This window comes from Oncorhynchus clarkii, chromosome 2, assembly GCF_045791955.1.
Source record: "Oncorhynchus clarkii lewisi isolate Uvic-CL-2024 chromosome 2, UVic_Ocla_1.0, whole genome shotgun sequence".
In the NCBI taxonomy this organism is placed as follows: domain Eukaryota; kingdom Metazoa; phylum Chordata; class Actinopteri; order Salmoniformes; family Salmonidae; genus Oncorhynchus; species Oncorhynchus clarkii.
In genome coordinates, this window is record NC_092148.1 from 33001485 (window position 1) to 33007484 (window position 6000).

Consider the following 6000-nt stretch of genomic DNA (forward strand, 5'->3'; position numbering starts at 1 on the left):
GAAATGTGAGAAACATTTATACATGAGGTGTTAGTTGTAATTAGTAGTGGTTTGTTCATTTGATTGTTTGATGTTTTGACTTTAAAGCTTCTAATTGTGATTGGTTGGAACCATTTGTTGTTGATGTTTGTCCAAATAAAACTTTTTCTAATGCATATATTGCTTTTTTTCCTTATTCCACTTATATGTATTATAGAGAACCTTGGTGTTTCAGTACCCTCGTAGCATATTGTTTTCCCCAACGACAAAAAAGTCATGCCATAGAGGGTTAAATTCCCATGTACCTAATAAAAATACAAATGAAAAGAATTTCCGATGCATTTTCAACTCTACTAATGGTTTTGTCACAACAACAAAAAAATAAGCTTCATTTAGCTAATGTGCCCACTCCGGTATTAGCACGTGCACATTCGCTCTAACCGACAGACTGCGTACAAGGCCTACAGCGCAGGTATAGCCTACATGATGAGATTATTAAGGACAAAAGAGCGAGATTATGATTATTTGTCAAACTGCAGCCAAGCATTGATCATCATGTCACCAGAATAAGACCTTTCGATGTTTATTGGAAAGGTGAATGTTGTTATTGGATGTTGCTTTGCCACCTTGCATTTTCACCAACCTGTTTTTTCAATCTGTAGCCTAATAAACTACATGCTTTCCCGAGTCGTAGTGGGAGGACTAAATAACATCTCATTTGGTGACTCCAAATTGATATAAAGGTTATTATATCAATATTTGCGCACAAAAGCATTTCCAGAGCCATTTCTCGCATAATACATTTTACCAACACAAAAAGATCCCACCTTGCATAGCCTATTTGTTTAGTTGACATTTGGAAAGTTTACCGACAAATTTGACGTTTCCATCAGGCCTGTCATGACATTTTTATGCGACGTGATTTACTCTCAGAAAAATGTTGGATGGATACCTTTTCACTGTAATGAATTTGAAGATAATATGTAGTCCAATTACATCAGGCGGTGGCTCTCCAGTGGATTATCATTCTAATTTCATTGGCTACTCAGTTCTGAGGGAGAATACAATTAGGCTACGTCATGTGTTGCAATCATGTCCAAATGTCACGGAAGAGATTGTGGGTCGCAAAAAAAACTGTTTTCATCAGCGGACTTTTGAAAGGTGAATACAATGTTCCTATAAATCTGAAACCTGACTCCGCCAGAGATAACAACTGCATCCTGTGAAACAGGTGTGCAAGGCTAAGGAAACTGTCCCCAATGCTGACCGCTGCACTGTTATAAGCCTGCTAAAGTCTGCTTTGTATCAAACATGTCAAGTTATTTTCCATCTTTCAAGTTTTGTCTTGTTGTAGGACTACATCATAACTTTTTTCAGCACGCAGGTACATTCAAAACACTCACTGATTGTACACTACATTGTTGCCGAAATGTAGCCAGACAAGTACACTGCTATACTGATACATTGTTGCAATGTCCTCGAAACAAAACAGCCATGTTTTGATGTTATGACATTCTTCAAATCAGGGCACAAGCAAATAAAACTAAATAGTAGCCTAATTTAATGACCACTTCCATTCCTCATCAAGTAAAACTAACACTGTAACACTGTATTCACAGGGGCAAGGAAATGAATGCTTTAAATCTTTGGCCAGTCAAAGAAGTCTGTCTGAGAATATAATACCATTCCGACCTGCAACCAGGAACAATAATATGTATTTAGCTACTTCCTTCCAGGTAAGACAGTGGACAACCGTTTTCCCTTAGGAGAGATATGGTTATGCAGTATGAGGAAATTACTCCAGATAGGCCTAGACGACTTGGGGCACTATTTCGAGAGTGCCGGTTCCACTATCATATTTTTATTCTATGCATTATTAGTTCCATTGCATGACACGTTTCTAGCGTACTTTCCTCGCGCTGCTCTCTTGTTGCCCTAGGACTGTACAGGTTCCATGCTCTCTCTCTCTCTCTCTCTCGCTCGCTCTCTCTCTCTCTCTCTCTCTCTCTCTCTCTCTCTCTCGCTCTCTATCCCTCCCTGTCTGTTTGTCTGTCTGTCTGTCTCCCTGTCTGTCACCCGCTCTCTCTCTCTCGTGTCACTTGCGCTAAGAATGTAGAGCACCCGCGTGACGTCCCTGCAACTAGAACCGAGGACAGGCAGCTCGAGGTTGAAAAAAGGGAAACAGAAAAGTTTTATCAACATTATTCATTGCATACTAACCCACAGCTGGCTTAAATTGTTTAGGCCTTCGTCTTTCATTGTTAGCCTATACGGCAATAGATTTGGGTACTGTGCCTATAGCCTTTGTGCCAGTAAATAAAACAAGTCAAATATGTAAATACATGTTTTTTTATATATGAGGTTTGAATAGGCTACGCTTAGCCTAATTGCCGGAAATCTGTGCGCAGACTTGTGATATTCTCCCTTGCGCTACGTGGACACTACTTTGCGATTGTTAAGGCACAGCCCTCCTGCTTTTCTTCCTTCCACAATGTCACACACATCTCCATGTATAGGAGATTTAGGCTTCCCCATATATAGCATAGGACATACGTCCACAATGGTTTATTGAAGTTTATGAAGGACAATAAAACATGAATACCATGTGGTTCAAAAGTTGTGCTGTTTCCCGACACCCCCACTCAGCCCGCATCTTTCGACTCCCCACCCCCGCCACATGTTAATGAGCTCCAACTAATTTTGACGGAAGGCTATTTCAGATGTTGGGGACTTTTGCGTCAGCGATCTCAAAATCAGCTATTATGAACGCATGACATTTGTGCCATGTTCCTCTAACTAAATGACAGCTATGGCATGTCCATTAGGCCTATGTGTAGGACATTTGACTTCCTAATATGGATGTTTTCCTCTGTCTCTGCCTGTTTTAAGGAACAAACAACAAAGTCTATTAAATAGCCATTTAATAATTGACTATGATTATAAAACAACAGTCATGAATCTAGTCAACCAAGCTCTTCCAATAACGTTCCTCCAAACTGATTAATCCCTTGGGTTTTGATGTTGCATGATAACAGAGCAACGTTTTCAACTTCACATTTTCAAGAATATGACAAAGCAAAGGTAGCCTATATTAGGGCAGCTCTATCAAAACCATATGATATAACCACGTACTAACGTCGTCATTGATACCGATACAGACTATTGCTAATGGAACGTGTATTATGTTTGTTGGTTTGTTTGATATAGTCTCGAGTGCGTTAATAGGTTCGTATTCGCTCATATTCCTACTCATACTCCTCGACTCGGCTGCCATTCAAAACCCTCACCAAAACACACGGAAGCGAAACATCAATGTAATCTAATATAGTTACGTACCTGTGTGCAAGTGTGTGATCGAAACATATCCTGCAAGCACTCCCAAAGAATAGGCGAGAGCAAAGGCGAAAGCAGCATGCGCTGTATGTTGAAGTGCATATGATTGAGTGAGTCGAAACCACTGTGACATAGGGATAGTCATCGGTCTCCAAGCATTCAATGCACTAAGAGCTTGATTCCTCTCGAGCAATGACGATAAGCAAAGCCTCAAATTGCTTCTTTAACTCCTAAGTATAGCCTATTTCCTGGACTGTGTTACATTATGAGCAAAACCAAGACGTTTGCGCCACGATCGTTTCATAGAAACACCTTTCAGTGCTGTGGATGGTCTCTCCCGCATTAAATGAACTATTTACTATTGTCTCCATCAGCACAAAGTTATTGATACTATACTAAATAAAGTGTTCGGTTGACATACACGACGACATGACATGTAGGCCTAACACTTGTATATTCGCCAAAATATTGAGTATCAATGTGTTATCATTTGGATTCAGTTCAGACAGGTTCTCAAACCTGCTTACGGACGTCATAGACAACAGCCGTTTGGAATGCACGCAGTTACAGACAGAGGAATCAGATAAATCCCAAACAAATAGCCTAGTTGAACTAGCCTAACTTCTAATTGGCCTAGGTAATTATAAGTAATATACTGTAGCGACCCATGCTATATGAGCCACGTTTCAATTCCCATCGAGTTAACATATTGGCAAGATGCGTTGTTTGTATGCCTTTCACAGAGGCCCTGGTTCGCTTCCCACGGCCCTAGCTATATCGGTGTCAGAAATGGGATGGGGGCAGTGGGGCCATCGGATTGCATCGTGAGACTGAAGTTAGTCGAAGCATGGGTGTTGCATGGGGACGTAACTTCCTGCTCGGACGGGGCAGTGAAGCCCTCGTTATTTGAGCCACATTACAATTCCACAAAGTGAGTTAACCCTATTGGTACGGTGTTTGCCTTTCCAGAGACCCTGTAATCTTCCCGCTCCCTCCGTTCGCTGCAACACCATGGCATTTTATTAAAATATCTTTCATTAAACATGCATTAGCTATATTAAAACCTTTACACAGGTGTAATTACATGTTTTATTCTGTAAAAATTGCTAAAAGCAAAGTGTATTAATTTGTCAATTGCATTAATACAGGATATGTTGTAACCTAATCTATAATTTTTGATACAGTGGAATCAACTTGTGGTGTTAAGAGGTCAAAATAATAATATTTTTTTAAGTGAAAAAAATATCTGCGTGTTAGGTTGGCCGGTTTTTGTAGACTCACTAGCATAGGAAGTCTGTATAAGCACACCGATTTGAAATATAAATTGAGGGTTATTTCTTGAACAGCCTAAATTGACTTTAGTCTATGGTAGGTTGAATTTAAACTAAGAGGCCTAGATAATATGATAATACATTTAAATTGTTACACTTTGAGTTAAATTTAGATTGTGGATAGATTCACATCTGCATTGCAGTGAGTAAGCCATGGATAGGAGTGTTTTCTTAGCATGCATAGGGAAGAAGCCTTCTTCCTAACTTCTGATGTACCAGTGATTTAAGTCACTGACACATCTTATCAACCACAAGCCCTTGAATCGGTATGCACTGACACACCACCCTCCAGCTCACAATGGCTTCCATGGGCATGCACATATACAGTGCATTTGAAAAATGTTCAGACCCCTTTACTTTTTCCACATTTTGTTAGGTTACAGCTTTATTCTAAAATTGATCAAATATTTTTTTTCAGCAGTCTACACACAATACCCCATAATGACAAAGCGACAACATATTTTGACAATTTTTTGAGATATGTCTACAACTTGATTGGAGTCCACCTGTGGTAAATGAAATTGATTGGACATGATTTGGAAAGGCACACACCTATCTATATAAGGTCCCACAGTTGACAGTGCATGTCAGAGCAAAGACCAAGCCATGAGGTCGAAGGAATTGTCTGCAGAGTGCCGAGAGGATTGTGTCGAGGCACAGATCTGGGGAACAGTACCAAACATTTCTGAATCATTGAAGGTCCCAAAGAACACAGTGGCCTCCATCATTCTTAAATGGAAGAAGTTTGGAACCACCAAGACTCTTCCTAGACCTGGCTGCCTGGCCAAACTGAGCAATCAGGCCTTGGTCAGGGAGGTGACCAAGAACTCTATGGTCACTCTGACAGAGCTAAAGAGTTCCTCTGTGGAGATGGGAGAACCTTCCAGAGAAGGACAACCTTCTCTGCAGCACTAAACCAATCAGGCCTTTATGGTAGAGTGGCCAGACGGAAGCCACTCCTCAGTAAAAGGCAGCCCTCTTGGAGTTTGCCAAAAGGAACCTAAAGACTCTCAGACCATGAGAAACAAGATTCTCTGGACTGAGGAAAACAAAATTGAAGCCTTTGGTCTGAGTGCCAAGCATCACGTCTGGAGGAAACCTGGCACCAACCCTACGGTGAAGCATGGTGGTAGTAGCATCATGCTGTGGGGATATTTCTCAGCATTTGGGACTGGGAGACTAGTCAGGTTCGAGGCAAAGATGAATGGAGCAAAGTACAGAGAGATCATAAAAACCTTGAAAAAAACCTGCTCCAGAGCGCTCATAACCTCAGACTGGGGCGAAGGTTCACCTTCCAACAGGACAACAACCCTAAGCACACAGCCCAAGAGAAGACAGAAGTGACTTCGGGACAAGT

General features: G+C 41.0%; 1 protein-coding gene across 2 annotated transcripts in view; it reads right to left on the reverse strand.

Annotated features, from left to right (window-relative positions):
• Positions 1 to 3420, reverse strand: part of LOC139366942 (zinc finger protein 516-like) — a 65773-nt gene extending 62353 nt beyond the window's left edge. For both annotated transcript variants that reach the window (XM_071104738.1, XM_071104729.1), the window contains exon 1: positions 3316 to 3420. The gene's annotated coding sequence lies outside the window, so the exon portion shown is untranslated. The remainder of the gene's footprint in view (positions 1 to 3315) is intronic.
• Between the last annotated feature and the right edge of the window lie 2580 nt (positions 3421 to 6000).